Source organism: Neomonachus schauinslandi, chromosome 4 (genome assembly GCF_002201575.2).
Source record: "Neomonachus schauinslandi chromosome 4, ASM220157v2, whole genome shotgun sequence".
Lineage (NCBI taxonomy): Eukaryota > Metazoa > Chordata > Mammalia > Carnivora > Phocidae > Neomonachus > Neomonachus schauinslandi.
In genome coordinates this window covers 93,611,890-93,628,535 of record NC_058406.1, presented here as the reverse complement: position 1 = coordinate 93,628,535, position 16,646 = coordinate 93,611,890, and the positions used below count along the sequence as shown (strand labels likewise).

Sequence of the window (16,646 nt, the reverse complement as noted above, 5' to 3'; positions counted from 1 at the left end):
TCTGAACGAAAGAGTTCTCTATTATTATTTTTAAAGATATTAATTTTTTTTAAGATTATTTCTTTGAGAGAGAGAGCGCATGCACGCACACAAGCAGGAGAGCGAGGGAGAATCTCAAGCAGATTCCATGCTGAGCGCAGAGCTGACGCAGGGCTCGATCTCATGACCCGAGCCAAAACCAAGAGTCGGACACTTAACTGACTGCACCACCCAGGCACCCCAGGATTTTATTTTTAAGTAATCTCTACGCCCAACATGAGGCCCAAACTCACAACCCAGAGATCAAGAGTCACATGCTCCACCAACTGAGCCAGCCAGGTGCCCCAAGAGTTCTCTACTTTAAAGAATGTTTTTTAGCATTGACGTTATCTTCTTTATGCTAGGTATTTGCTTAGACTTTTTTCATACATGGTACAAAAGCAAATTTCAAATTTCATTTTCCATATTCCCCTTTGACTTCTTATAAATTTTAAGTGGGGAAGTATTCTTAATCAATAATCAATAAAGTATTACTGTGTTTTTAATTTTTTTTTTTTAAGATTTTATTATTTATTTGAGACAGAGAGAATGAGAGACAGAGAGCATGAGAGGGAGGAAGGTCAGAGGGAGAAGCAGACTCCCTGCCGAGCAGGGAGCCCGATGCGGGACTCGATCCCGGGACTCCAGGATCATGACCTGAGCCGAAGGCAGTCGCTTAACCAACTGAGCCACCCAGGCGCCCAGTATTACTGTGTTTTTAAAAAACCCCTTCCTGCTTTGTTTGGTGTTAGTGAAATGAGGATAATAGCATCTTCCGCCACAGAAATGATGGAATAATTAAGGGAATGTAAGTGAAGTATTTGAATTCCGGAGAAAATACACTCTAATTTTATTATTTTCCTTTTCTAGATAAATGGGTAACTTACTCAGCTTAAATAGTAACTAATTGTTATGAATATTCAAACTTGTTGCATTTGTATTTCTCATCCCATTACTAATTTCTGAGGTTAAAACTCTTACCTTAAAACCTTCAGAAGTTTTGCTCACTTAACAAGCTTGCCAACAGCAGATTACCCATGCATCATCCAGTCTATCAGCCTTTAAAACAGGGAAGTGAATTTGGGGAATTCCATGCTAAAGCCGAAAGCCACTAAAGAACATTATGCCTTTTCTGGTTTTGATGTAATGATTTTGAAAGACTCCATGATGAAATGCTTTTATGTTTTTTTTTAAAGATTTTATTTATTTATTTGACAGAGAGAGAGACAGCGAGAGAGGGAACACAAGCAGGGGGAGTGGGAGAGGGAGAAGCAGGCTTCCTGCTGAGCAGGGAGCCCGATGTGGGGCTCGATCCCAGGATCCTGGGATGACCTGAGCCGAAGGCAGACGTTCAACCGACTGAGCCACCTAGGCACCCCTAAAATGCTTTTATCTTAAAAACTGCACTTAGGGAGTGCCTGGGTGGCTCAGTCTGCTGAGCGACCAACTCTTGATTTCGCCTCAGGTCATGATCTCAGTGTCCTGGGATCCAGCCCGTGTCCCTCATCGCAGAGCCAGCTTGTCCCTCTCCCTCTGTTCCTCCCCTCCTCACCCTTGCTGGCACCTGCGCTCTTTCTCTTTCCCAATCAATCAATCAATAAAATAAAATCTTAAGAAAAAAAAAGACAGCCTTTCAAAAACAAACAAACAAACCCCCAAAAAACAAACAAAAAAACCACAACTTGGTACCGCAGAAGAACCTAGAGGCTGGAGATCTGGTTCTTCTGGTCATGCCATTTATTAGATGACTAGCCTTAGAAAAGTTAGCTTCTCTGGGCCTTAATTTCTATTCTGTAAAACCTCCTCTCAGCTCTAAATTTCTGATCCTGTGCTTACTAGTTTATTTCTTCAGTGTCTCATGGATTAATCAGGAAGAAATCTAGAGAAAAGCAAGAATTTTACCTGTATCATTTCATCAGTTTTGCCAGCTCACCCATCCTATTTCTACTTTTAAGCTGAGAACCTTTCCCTTGCTTGTGATCTTTCCCTCTTATGCACTTTATGAACAAATTATAATATTAATCACAAACACCTGTAGAGTGCTTTCCAAGTTTTATCAACCCCTTCTGCAAATACTCTGATTATTATCACAACACCTCAGGCTGGTATGTATTATCTTCAGTTTACCTGGCTGGCCCAGAAGAGTTCAATGAATTAATTGTCCAAAGTAACACAGATAATAAGTTATGGGAACAAGCCTTCTGATTCCAAAGTCTATACTCTTTTCACAACACTACAGTTCCTGCTAGGAGCAGATCCAGATTTTGTGGAGCCTGAGGTGTATACAATTTTGGTGGACATTTTCAAGAAAAGGAATACAAAATTACAATAAAGCACTAACATGATCCTGTGAACACATTGTTAGGGCCCTGGAAGGGGTCTATTCAAGTGCTTTTAGAATTATCTTTAGGATTCAGTTTCATGGTTTTCCATGGTTATACAATTATTTAATGCTCACTATATGCCAGACACTTAAGTAAAATACTATTTTTATTACCATTAAAAAACCCTATGAGGTAGGTACTATCCCCATTTTACAGAGCAGAGAATGAGGCTTGGAGAGTAAAATAATTTGCCTAGGGATACAGAGCTTTTAAGTGCAAAGTATCAAAATTGGAACTGAGACCTGGCTCCTGGGTTGGTATTATAAACCTACCCCACACTGTTCCTACATAAGCCTTCTTTTCGGATTTCCTGGGAATCAACTTATTCTACCACTTCCCACTACATTCTATAGTTATGGACCTGATAAGCTCATGTCTGAACCAGTCCCATTTTTCTCCCTAACTCAGTTCTCCTACCATCTACCATGAAAGCTGCTACCACCCTAACAATCCTAAAGCCCTGCGGTTCTAAATCCTGGCCACTGGGGTGGCCTGAATTGCCTTAATTCTCTGCATTTATCAAAAGTGAAAAGCAGTTACTGCTCATATGCGGTGCTTGGCCATAGATTCTGTACTGTCTTCTGAGGTGTTGAACTATCACTGAAAACTTTGTGTGAAACAGAGGCAGAGTGGGTGAAGGGAAAGCAACATTTATATCTCAGAACCTGATTCCTCAGTCCCCACTCCTCAATCTTAGTTCTTCATTTGCAAGACAAAATCTTAAGGCCAACCTCACAAGGCTGTGAGAATTAAGGGCAGAGAGGGCAGGGTTGGGGCCAACAGCAAGTGGTCATCAAATATTGGTTGATTTCTTCTGCCTGACTCAACCCTCCAAAGAACTTGTAAACTCACTGAAGGTAGGGGCCTTCATACATTTTTGGTATTTCCCAAAAGCTAACATAAGAGACACCTCATGATTATTCAAGCTGATCACTTAAAAATGATACACTTCCAGTGTCTGGACTTGCTCAAGAATTTACAATGGCTCTTAGAACAAAATCAGACTCTGAAGTCTGACTTTGGATGTTGGTCACTTACTCTGTGACCTCTGGAAAGTTACCTAACCTCTCTGAGCCTCAAGCCCCTTATTTGTAAAATGTTAATAATAGTTACCTACCTCATAAGGTTATGAGGATAATTCAGGTGAACTGCTAAGTATATAATCAGTCCCTCAGAACTGCTAGCTCTAATTATATCCTGTCCCGAACATTCAGTGTCCAGAAAAACTTGGCCTCTGCATTCTCGTTTCTCCATGTTTCCAACATACACACCTCCCTAGGGACCAGTCTCACCACCCTCTGACCTGCTCTTCTTTCCCGACTTCTGTGTTTAACACTCAGCATTCATCAAATGCTACAGGGGAGGCTCTGTATTAAGAAAGTTCCATCACGTCTCTCATCAAAAGCACCAAAAGTGCCCAGGAGGTTGGTTCTACTACTGTTGCCATTTTAGAGAACAGGAAACAGGCCCTGAGGGTTTGAGTGACTTCCCCGAGTTCACCGAACTCTGCGGAGGCCACAGCCCGCGCTCTCACCGCCCGCCCCTTCGGCCTCTTCCCGGGCCCGAGGTGGCCCCACGTCCATTCACACCCTGCCCAGTCCCTCCTCTTCCAGTCGCTTCCCTGCTCCTACGCGCGCCCGTCGCCCCCCACACCTGAGTCAGGCCCCCGGGGGTACGCCCCATCCGTCCTTGGCGGCTTTTCCCTTTTCTCTGCCAGAGACTGAGGGAGAGGCCGGCGCCGATGTCCCGCACGCGTGTAGGTCACCGCGAACTCCTTGGACTAGGGACCGGAGGGGCGAGCTCCGCAGAGGAGCACAGCATCGGTGTGGCCGCCGCAGAGCGGGGGCGCGGAGCGCGGGTCGTGCCGGGCCGCCGGTCACGTGGCGGGGAGGGGGCGCCGGCGCGCGCCAGGGCGCGGGCGGGCGCGCGCGCCTGAGAGCGTGTGGAGGCGCGAGTCGCGGTTCGGGCGTATGTATGGGGGGGGGGAGGGGGCGGCGGCCGGGAGGGCCGACTCCGCCCCATGTGCGCATGCTCCGGCCCCGGAGGATTATAAGGCAGCCCCGCGGGCCCGGCCCGACAAAGTGCTAGCGAGCTGCGACGTGACCTGCCGGCCGCGTGTGTGCCCGAGAGAGCGAACGAGGTAGCTGGCGAAGGACGCGACCGGGACCCTGGGCCCTGCGGGACTCCAGCTGTGTCACGTACACGCTTGGCGGCGCGAACCGCGCATAACGGTTAGTTGGGTAACGGCCGGCGGCGGCGCTGGGCGCGGACCCCGCGGTACCCCTGCCTCCCTGGTGGGTAGGAGGGAGCCTCGGGGGGGCGCAGACCTGGGTCTCGCGGGAGGGAGGCGGCCGCTTAGCCCCGGAGCGTGGCGTTGGGGAAGGAGACCTTGAGGCGATGGGGACAGCGCCTCGCCCCGCCGAGCTGCGGCCCCGTGGTCAGGTGCGGGCCACCGGCCTGGCCGGGGAGTTGGGTTTGAGTGCTGGTGACCTTGCGCAAGTAGCTTTTCCCCTAGCGTTCAGGAGTCTCCTCAAGAGATGCTTTTGATTTGGAAAAGGGACGACGTGGGGCTGGTTCACGTGGTGCCTCCCCGCTCTCCTGGCCGCGTTCTGCTCGGAGGGAAGGGACTCGGGGCGGGAGTTATTTTGGACTCGTGGCATGCCCGCCCCAACCTCGGCCAGCCAATCCTTGCCCCACCTGGTGACTTGCGAGAGTGGTTTGGGGAGCCGCAGCCCCCGCAGCCAAGACGTGACTGCAGGGTTCGCGCGGACTTTGCGGAGGGAACAGTGCAGCTGGCCGACTCCGGGACTGGTGCTGACGGGGACTCTTTGTCATTCAACCTGTGGCTGCCGAACATCGACTGCAGCGCCCTCGCGCTCCTGGTCTTGAAGGCGGCCCTGTGGGGAGGAATCTGAAGGATAGCGTTACACTTGGTCAGATGCACTCGTTTTGTTCCAAGTACATCCTTTTTTTCCACGTGCATTTTAAGCATTTCGTGTCTTTGTCACGACTTATTTGGTGTGACAAGCAGTGGCCCAAACTACTTTGTAATTATTTTCGACCAAGAAACAAACGGATTTCTACTTGAGCCGGGTTTCCAGCGTTTGCTTACGAACTAGGCTCCTAGAAAGCAGTAGAATGTTTACAGAGCTACTCTTTACCATAACTAGTTTTGAAATGTTTTTTTTTTTTCAAAAGTTATTCCGGTTTCGAAATAAAATGCGTACACGTCAGTGCCCTGATAAAACAAATGTGGGCTTAGTAACTAGTGGAATGTCGTGATAGGGTGAACTCTGAATTGTGTGAGAGTTTGGAAGAGTATGACTAAGAATTAGGCATTAATAAACAATGTCAATGTCGTTTACCAGAACTGTGAGTGAAATAGAGACTATGTATCTTCAGCTTTTTAATTTGGCATTAAGTAGTACCCATTAGTCCAAGTCTTATGCCCTGGAGTACAACTTTGCCTTCAAATTGCCATAGAAAATATCAGGAATTCATGACATCTAGCCTTTAATATAGGTAATGGGTAAGTATTATTTAAAAGTTTAACATACTTGAGTAATTTAGGGTTTAGATAAATGCTGTTCTTTAATCATATTGCAGTGACTCTTGTTAAATATGCAAGCTAATGGTCTGGAAAGCATTTTGTGCGATTTTTATAGCTGAATAGGTTTAAAGGTTTGGTTGTAAGCTTAACATAATAGGCTATAACATCCCTAAACAGATAAAAAAAAGGATAATAAGGTCATAGGATGAAACCATTTGATAGTGTCTCAATAGTTTACATGTCTTTTTATCTTCTAAATATTAATGCATATAATATTAATCCTGGAAAAGATCTTAATGACCAGCTAGTCAGATTCCCTTATTTTACAGATTAGGAAATTGAAGTTGGAGAAGTTAAGTGACTTAACATCTTAGGTGTGAAAACTTGTTGATGTTTTTGTGGGAATTAATGTGTCTTTTGACTCCCATTTAATCAGATTGGCACTCTTGAGCTTTCTGTAAAATTGTTAATATGGATATAAATTTATACTAAAATAGATATTTTGAGTAACTTTCCCAATTTATGTCCTTCATTCCCATTGTGTTTTCAATCCACTTTATAATGCATCCCTGTATATAGGATTTAGGTCCCTGTAAATGCCTATATGGCCAGTCTGTTTTTGTTGCAGATGAAGACTAGGAAGATGGAACTTGGATGTGAGAATAAGACCAGAGAGTTGTGAATATTTTTGTATTCAGCAATTTGTTATTAGCTATTAGGCACTATGAGAAACTTAGGATTTAGCAATGAACAAGTTCTGGCCCTATCCCTCCTGGAGTTTGTAGTTTAACTGGAGAGCAGATAGGTAACAGTGATTACCACAAGTACTCTTTATAAACATATATTGAGTGTTATGATAGAGGGAGTACAGGTTCCTGTGGAACGAAGTAGTGTATTCTGTACTATGAGAAGATACCCAACCCAGTACAGAAGCAGTCTGGGTACACCTCTCTGAGGAATGCTATTTAACTTTTTAGACTTGAAGGTTAGGAGCTAACTAGGCCGGGAAGTGATGGTGGAGAGCATTCCAGCCATGAATGCTGAAGCTACAGTCAGAATACAGGGTACATTGGAAAAACTGCAAGAATTTACCAAAGCTAAAGCATAAGAGGGAGCAGGGAAATTAGGGAGAGATGGAAGTTGGAGAGGTAGATAATATCAGATAATGGAAGGCCTTATAAGTCATTTTAAAGAATTAGGGAAGGGACTAGGTTAAAAATTTAAGGAAGCACTCTTGCATTGAAGCTAATCAAAGGCGGTTTAGGGTGATTTTTTGTTGTTGTTGTTGTTTTTTAAAGATTTTATTTATTTGACAGAGAGAGACAGCGAGAGAGGGAACACAAGCAGGGGGAGTGGGAGAGGGAGAAGCAGGCTCTCCGCCAAGCAGGGAGCCCGATGTGGGGGCTCGATGCGGGGCTCGATCCCAGGACCCTGGGATCATGACCTGAGCCGAAGGCAGACGCTTAATGACTGAACCACCCAGGCGCCCCAGTTTAAGGGTTTTAAGTGGAGTTGAGGATCATATTTTGCATTTTAGGAACCTCACTCTGCATACAATGTGGGAAACAGGCTGAAGGAAGTCTGTTGGGAGTGTGTGTGTGAGACCACAGTGATGGACAGTAGTGGTAGGAGGGAAGAGGCGGGGAGCACACAGGATTCAGTGGCAGACCAGATGTGGGAAACTGGGGCAGCCAGAGTTAACAGTATCTCCGAGGTCTCTAGCTTGACCAAATATGATTTTGTGGGTTTATCAGATGGTATTTGTCTCCATTTAACCAGTGGGGGCAATTAAGACATTGTGTGACTAGCCCAGGGCTGCTCAGGTTGTAAGTCTGGGAAATAAAACAAATCCATTCCTGTCCTCTTTGTAGTTCTATTGGTGTGATTGATAGTGATTTTTAAAATTTATTCTCCTCTAAACAAACTACTATCGAAAAATTTCAAACGCAATTGAGAGCCAGTGTTTCATCTATACCCTTTTCTACTCCCCCACAACTGCTACTGGATTATTCTGAAGCAAGTCGTATGTACATAATTACTCCGTCTACGAATATTTCAGTATATCTCTAAAAGATATGATTCAAAAAATCATAACCACATACTGTTATCTCACCTGTAAAAATGAACATAACCAAATAACCAGGCAGTATTCAAATTTTCCTCAGTTGGCGTTCTTTTGTTTTTTTTAATTTTTTTTAATTTTTTTTAAAGATTTTATTTATTTATTTGAGACAGAGAGAATGAGAGAGACAGAGAGCACATGAGAGGGGGAGGATCAGAGGGAGGAGCAGGCTCCCTGGAGAGCAGGGAGCCCGATGCGGGACTCGATCCCAGGACTCCAGGATCATGACCTGAGCCGAAGGCAGTCGCTTAACCAACTGAGCCACCCAGGCGCCCATTCTTTTGTTTTTTAAGTGAGCTTTACATCCAATGTGGGGCTTGAGCTCAGGACCCCGAGATCAGGAGTCACATGCTCTATTGACTGAGCCAGCCAGGCGTCGTATCCCTAAGCTTTTTCTTTTTAATTTTTTAAGATCTATATATTTATTTGAGAGAGAGAAAGCACGGTTTGGAGGAACAGAGGGAGAAGTCAGGCAGACTCCATGCTGAGTGCGGACGGAGCCTGAAGTGGGACTCCATCTTATTACCCTGATATGGCGACCTGAGCCAAAACCAAGAGTTGGATGCTCAACCGACTGTGCCACCCAGGCACTACCACCCACCCCCCCAAGTTGCTTTTAAATAATTGGTTTGTTTGATTTGGGATCCAAACACAGTCACATATTACATTTGGTTGATAGATGTTTCAATCTACAGTTTCCCCCTTTCTCATTCCTCATAATTTATTTGCTGAAGCAACCAGGTTATTTTTCCTGAAGTTTCCCCTCATTCTGGATTTTGTTGACTATATCCTTCTGGAATAGTTTTAACATGTTTTAGTTCAACATGTCCCTTGATCCTGTAAGTTGGTAGCTAGGTTGAAGACTTCAAGCATGCTTAGATCAGTTCAGGTTTGATTTCTGAGAGTAGGGACAGTGTGGGGGAGAGGACAAAATATAATTCCTAGGTGATGACGTATATTTCCATCAGGAGGCCTATGTTTGGTTATCACTGACTCTGCTATATTAATGGCATGGTTCCATTTTCTCATTAGTGGTTTGCAAATGGCCTTTAATTCTCTAACATTCCTTTTGGGGTTTTTTTGGGTTTTTTTTTAAGATTTATTTAGAGCACCTGCGTGGCTCAGTCTTTTAAGCGTCTGCCTTCGGCTCAGGTCATGATCCCAAGGTCCTGGCATCGAGTCCCGCATCAGGCTCCCTGCTCAGCGGGGAGCCTGCTTCTCCCTCTGCCTGCCACTCCCCCTGCTTGTGTTCTCTCTCTCTCTAATAAAATCTTTAAGAAAGAAAGATTTTATTTATTTATTTGAGAGAGAGTGAGGGGGAGGAGCAGAGGGAGAGGGAGAAGCAAGCTCCACACTGAGCAGGGTGCCTGATGCGGGACTTGATCCCAGGACAATGGAATCATGACCTGAGCCGAAGGCAGGCGCTTAACAGAGTGAGCCACCCAGGCATCCCTCTCTTAACATTCCTTCTTAACTGATTAACTAGAATACCTCTATAGAGAGAAGTAGGGTTTTTTTTCCCAGTTTATTTTGAGATATAATTGACATCACTATATAAGTTTAAGTTATACAGCATAATGGCTTGACTAGCATATATTTTGAAATGATTGCCACAGTAAGTTTAGTTAGCATCCATCATCAACTCATTAGATAAAGAGCAAAAAAATTTTTTTCCTTCTGAAGAGGACTCAGAATTTACTCTCTTAACCTTCATATATATCATATATCAGTGTTAACTATAGTCATCATGTTGGACCTCACATCGCTGGTACTTATCTTATAATTGGAAGTTTGTACCTTTTGACCACCTTCTTCTAAGTGGTTTTTGAATAGAAAGAGCAAGTTAAAGTTTGTGTGTTTTAATACAATGTCATATATGATTGAGACACTATCTTTTTGAGAAATGTATTTAAATGTTTCAAGGTACATCCTCTTTAAAAGTTTCAAGGTACATCCTCTTTAAAAGCCAGTATTTTGTTAAAATGTTTTTAGCACTTGATATTAACATTTCAAATGGTTTTTTAGTATTTGGAATATTTAGAATTTCTATTCTTACATTGATAGGGTTTCTTTTGGTCTTCTCTGCTCTTTTTTGAAGAGCTTATTTGTTCCCATAGCTTTTGGGGAATTTCTGGTAGAATCATTACCAAATCTAAATCTCAAGCTGTAACCAGAATACAGATTTTAAATTCCTTAAGTACAGATATTGATTACTGTTATCAGTGATCTGCTTTTCTAATTATCTCCTGGGCATTTCAAACTTAAAATGTTGCCTAAGGTTCATTATTTCTGCCTGTTTTCAACTTCCCTTCATTCCCAAACCTTGTCTTTCCTTCTGACTACATTCTTTCAAGTAGTTAGGCTTAAAACCTCTGAGTCAGTCATCTAAACACTTCCCTGATGGGGGCCCCTGCCCTCCCAAATGCAATTATGTGCCAAACGCTTCTCTTCTTCTTTATCTCTTGTGTCCATTCTCTCCCCCCAACCCCACCCCACTTTTCATTTTATCATTACCCCCTAGTTTCGGCTGTTGCCATGATTGTTGCAGTGGTGGCCTTGTACCATCATTGCCATTCCCCTTTTCCAATCTGTTCTGTAATGTGCCACCAGTTCTGATCATGTCATTTCTCTAGTCAAAATCTTCTCATGGCTTTCTAGTGCCTACCAAATTTAGTATTCGTCTGGATAGATTTTAGTCTTCAATATATGACTCCAGGTTACCTTTCTGAGTTGTATGTTATTCTTCCTTTAACTTGCACTGACAAACTGAAATTTTTCTCCATGCTTTTTTCCCTGTAATTTTTTTTTTTCTCTTTTCCTGGTCCTAGGATCCATTTTATAATGGATCTGTACGCCAAGATTCGTATAGTTGAGATGTTTGAGCCCTCATATCCTATAAAGAAGTGATAAAACAATAATAATGATCTTAAGGAAATGGTGATTTCTCTTCTGGGGTCACAGTACACACAACGACAGCACGAGCTCACATCTACCAACAGGGAGACTTGGCTGCAAGGGCTAAGCTCTTGAGGAGTACAACTGACCATTTATGCAGAAGCAGCAGGATCCAGCTCTGTTGGTTGTCCATACAATTCCGTTACTACTCACAGCTCATAATACTGTTGAATCTAATCTGATTTGATTACAATGACTTAGCCTTCATATAAAAGAGAAATTCCTCAAAATGTACAAGCATTGTAAGCTGCATATTTGATCATTTGTTGAAAAATATTTCTTCCCTTTGATTTTGCTCTTACTGTGTAAATCACCGAAGATTATTGAGTGAATGAAAGCTTGATAATGCGCTCTGGTGTGTTAAACTGTTTTGGATAGTAAAGGGGCTTTTTTTTTTTTTAATTAAGTTTTTACTTTAAATCTAATACATTTAACATACAGCGTTATATTAGTTTCAGAAATACAATATAGTGATTGAACAATTCTGTACATTACTCAGTGTTCATCATGGTAAGTGTACTTGTAACAAGGCTTTTTAAAATTGCCTTATATAGTTTTGAGACTCAAAGCTTTTACTTGATTAACTTTCTCTTCTATTCCCCTATCAGGGGTTTTTAACCTGTGATCTGCAGATTGGTCTTCCATGGTGGATGGAATTCAGGGAGTCTCTGAACTTGCTGGAGAAAAAAAAAATTACATCTTTTCATTAACTTCTACATAAAATTTAGATTTATTTCAACTATGAATGTAGGCAACAAACCATAAGTAGTTTTAGCAGTACCTGTGACTTCATCATCAATAGAAATCACATATTTTCATATAATATGGTGGTTGCAGCCATCTTGAAATTGTTTAAATTCATCATTACTTCAAAATTACTGTGGTTATTAGACCTGCTACTAGATCTTATCTGATTTGTTATTTTTAAAAGCACATATCAATTAAAAAGCACATACCAATTAAAAATATATTTTGACAATTATGTTTGTATTTTATGCATTTAAAAACATCATTCTGACAAGAATAATGACAGGTTTTACCAAACTGTCAAAGGAATCTGTGGCACCAAAGAGGCTAAGAACTTCTGCTCCTAACTCCTCCTAACTCTTACATGTCTGTTCTGATATAAAATGGTTAGCCAGAAGCTGTGATGAAATATAGCATACAAATCATGGTGTCACAGATTTATGAAAATTATTTGGCCATTGACTTTTGTGTACTAAGTCATAAATTTTGTCCTCACAAATGATAGGGAACAAAATGCTTGTGTGTATTTTCTAAGGTCTAGTGAGATGATTTCTATAAAATTGAGCAGAATAATTTTCCTTTGTATTCAAGAAGTATAGGTTTATATAACTTAAAATTACATTTCTAAAATTCTGTGTTTCTTTTTTATTTATTTTTATTTATTTATTTATTTTTTAAAAAGATTTTATTTATTTATTTGACAGAGAGAGAGAGACAATGAGAGAGGGAACACAAGCAGGGGGAGTGGGAGGAGAAGCAAGCTTCCCACTGAGTAGGGAGCCCGATGTGGGGCTTGATCCCAGGACGCTGGGATCATGAGATCATGACCTGAGCTGAAGGCAGACACCCAACGACTGAGCCACCCAGGCGCCCCTGTGTTTCTTTTTTAATTTAAAAAAAAATTTTTTTTTTTTTTAGCAGTGACCCACCTTATTTATTTTCACATAAATCATGTCTTGGCGGGCATTTTCAGAGTCGGAGACGAGCTTGCCACAGTTTGTCTTTTTTTTTTATTATTGTTATGTTAATCCCCATACATTACATCATTAGTTTTAGATGTAGTGTTCCATGAATCATTGTTTGTGCATAACACCCAGTGCTCCATGCAGAACGTGCCCTCCTCAATACCCATCACCAGGCTAACCCATCCTCCCACCCTCCCCTCCCCTCTAGAACCCTCAGTTTGTTTTTCAGAGTCCATTATCTCTCATGGTTCGTCTACCCCTCCGATTTCCCCCCCTAAAAAAAATTTTTTTAAGTAAGCTCTACACCCAACATGGGGCTTGAACTCACAACTCCAAGACCAAGAGTTGCGCGGTCCACTGACTGAGCTAGCCATGTGCCCCCAAAATTCTCTTAAATGCCATAAGTTAAATGGAATAGGGGGTGTCTTTATTGACTTGGGGGACTTTCTTGCCCTCTTTTGGATATATCAGCAAAAGTGCTTCAAATCTTATCTTCACAAGTTTACTCTATTAGATGCAGGCTTTTATTTTGCTCAGCTAAGTGAATCCTTAATGGGGTCAGTGGAATTCAGGTTTGAAATACCACCTCTGGAGATTAGAAATACACATCCTTGGGGTGCCTGGCTGGCTTTTTCAGAAGAGTGTGCGAGTCTTGATCATGTGTGAATTTGAGCCCCATGTTGGGTGTAGAGATTACTTAAATAAAAATGAAAGAGGGGCGCCTGGGTGGCTCAGTCGTTCAGCGTTTGCCTTCGGCTCAGGTCATGATCCCAGGGTCCTGGGATCGAGCCCCACATCGGGCTCCCTGCTCAGCGGGAAGCCTGCTTCTCCCTCTTCCTCTCCCTCTCCCCCCTGCTTGTGTTCCCTCTCTCGCTGTGTCTCTCTCTGTCAAATAAATAAATAAAATCTTTAAAAAAAGACATCTTTTTTTTTTAAAAGATTTTATTTATTTACTTTGAGAGAGAGGGAGTGTGAGAGAGAGAGAGCATGAGGGGAGGGGCAGAGGGAGAGGGAGAAGCAGGCTCCCCGCTGAGCAGGGAGCCTGACAAGGGACTCGATCCCAAGACCCTGGGATCATAACCTGAGCCAAAGGCAGACACTTAACCGACTGAGTCCCCCAGGTGCACAAGACACATCCTTTCTATTGTGATTGTGTAATGATGTTGTTTGTATTTACTCTGTCACCTAGAATACTACTTGATGGAGTTAGTAGAGGGAAAACGAATGGTTTAACAATTACTGTAGTTTCCAGGAAAATAAAACACTCATTTGAAATTGTGTATTTCTAATGAAGGAACTGATAATTATCTTAAAAGACAATACAGTATTGTCAGCAATTAAGAAGGCTATTTAAGTTTTTTTTGTTTTTTTTTTTAAGATTTTATTTATTTGTCAGACAGAGAGAGAGAGACAAGCAGGGGAAGTGGCAGGCAGAGGGAGAAGCAGGCTCCCCGCTGAGCAGGGAGCCCAGTGTGGGACTCGATCCCAGGACCCTGGCATCATGACCTGAGCTGAAGGCAGATACTTAACCAACTGAGCCACCCAGGCATCCCATATTTAAGTTTAACTGTAGTATATTTTGAGGTAATAATGCTGACTTCTTTTTGCTACATCTTTAGTGTCTATGAACATCTTCTAAAAAAGTTTTGCATGTTCATAATAGACAAACTATGGAAAGAGCCCAGATGTCCATCGACAGATGAATGGATAAAGAAGATGTGGTATATATATACACAATGGAATATTATTCAGCCATCAAAAAATAAAACAAGATGAAATCAGAGAGGGAGATAAACCATAAGAAACTCTTAACCATAGGAAACAAACTCAGGGTTGTTGGAGGGGAAGGGGGAATGGGTTAACAGGGTGATGGGCATTAAGGAGGGTATGTGATGTAATGAGCACTAGATGTTATATAAGACTGATGAATCACTGAACTCTGTCTATGAAACTGATAATACACTATATGTTAATTGAATTTAAATAAAATAAAATTTTAAAAACTTTGCAAGTATACATTTGAGAATGGTAGGTAATGATTTAATGCCAGACAAACAGTACTCAATTTTAATACTCTTCTGTGGTTTGTTTGTTAACTGATGAAACAAACAAGAAAACAAAACAACTTATTTTTTTGAGATAATGAGGGTCAAAGGTAGCATAATAATGAAGTTCAGACTCATTCAAGGGATGTTTATTAAAGAATTACCATGTGTACAAGAAGTTACTAGAAAGGGATGAAAGAATATATATTTTAAAATATGGTTTGAGAACATTCAGAATGAGAATAAAATTTGAAATGAAATGTTAGTATATTACTACATTGTCTCTAGTCCTGAAAACTTAAGATATGTTTACGTGACAGTAAGTATAGTGTTAATTATTTCTGTTAGTGAATAGTTAAACTCAGTCTTTTGCAAGAAAAAGAAAAGGTTTCTTTGTTATCTTTCAATGAATTGTAATCCACTTATGCTCCCCATTAGGGTTCAGAATACTGGAAGTGAAGTAGATTCTAGCAGAAATACCACCTACTATATTCAAATACTCATGTCTATTCAAAGTAATAGAAATGACACAACCCTAACAACACATCTGTTTGTAATTTTAATCTAACCAGTACATTTTTTTAGATTCTGGAACAAGACAGGTCTTACATTAATAAATTAAAATGGCCCACTTAGATCTTTTTTTTTTTTTTTTTAAAGATTTTATTTATTTGACAGAGAGAGACACAGCGAGAGAGGGAACACAAGCAGGGGGAGTGGGAGAGGGAGAAGCAGGCTTCCCGCCAAGCAGGAAGCCTGATGTGGGGCTCGATCCCAGGACTCTGGGATCATGACCTGAGCCGAAGGCAGACGCTTAACGACTGAGCCACCCAGCCGCCCCTGGCCCACTTAGATCTTGATTTGGTGAATGTATTTTCAGATTGCTGAAGAAAAACAGAACATACACAGGTATTCCAGAATATAACCTGGAATTCTGCCAAGCAGAAGCTGCCATTGAAGGATAAAGCCTCCCAACTTCCCCTTCTTCGCTACTACTCACATTCTTTATTTTATAAGATGTGAAATGGGTTTATATTTGGAAACTCTTGCCCAAGCAAGAAATAAATTAGCATGTGAAAGGGAACAGGACTTGGCCTAAACATGGACAATAGCCAATTTTTCAGTCTGTGAGAAGCAGGCAAAAATGAAGCATTACAGAAGGCACGATCTGCTGGTGTAGTAATAACTCAGAAAGTGAGACTGATTAGATTAAGTTCAATGTGCCAAAAGTTGTCTTCAGTGATTTTTTTTCTTTATTTGAAAACAAGGGGTGCCTGGGTGGCTCAGGCAGTTAAGTGTCCAACTCCTGATTTTGGCTTAGGTCATGATTTCAGGGTCGTGAGATCAAGCCCCAAGTCAGGCTCAGTACTGGGGTGGAGCCTGTTTAAAATTTCTGTCTCCCTCTCCCTCCTGCTCTCATGCCCACTCTCTTTCTAAAAAAAATAAATAAATACAAAATAGCAAATAAAAACAAACTTTTCTGTTTCTTTGACTATATAGGGCACTAGATCCAGAAAGCATAACATCGTATCACTGGAGGGCTTTTCCTGGTTGCATATTTTTCTCTGCTTCTCTAAAACTGGGGAAATCAGATTCCTTGAAGTTCATCTAATGCTAACTCTTGGAGGTGGGAGGAGGTTAAATTTTTTTTTTTTTAAAGATTTTATTTATTCATGAGAGACAGAGATAGAGAGGCAGAGGCAGAGGGAGAAGCAGGCTCCCCAAGGAGCAGGGAGCCTGATGCGGAACTCGATTCCAGGACCCCGGGATCATGACCTGAGCCGAAGGCAGATGCCTAACCATCTGAGCCACCCAGGTGCCCAGGAGGTTAAATTTTTCAAAAGTAGTAAGAATAGTCTC

At 42.0% G+C, this 16,646-nt stretch overlaps 1 protein-coding gene across 1 annotated transcript in view; it reads left to right on the top strand.

Annotated features, from left to right (window-relative positions):
• Positions 1-4,457: 4,457 nt before the first annotated feature.
• SLC16A1 (solute carrier family 16 member 1) overlaps positions 4,458-16,646 on the top strand; it is a 47,451-nt gene continuing 35,262 nt past the window's right edge. The window contains 1 exon segment of the mRNA XM_021690326.2: positions 4,458-4,633. The gene's annotated coding sequence lies outside the window, so the exon portion shown is untranslated.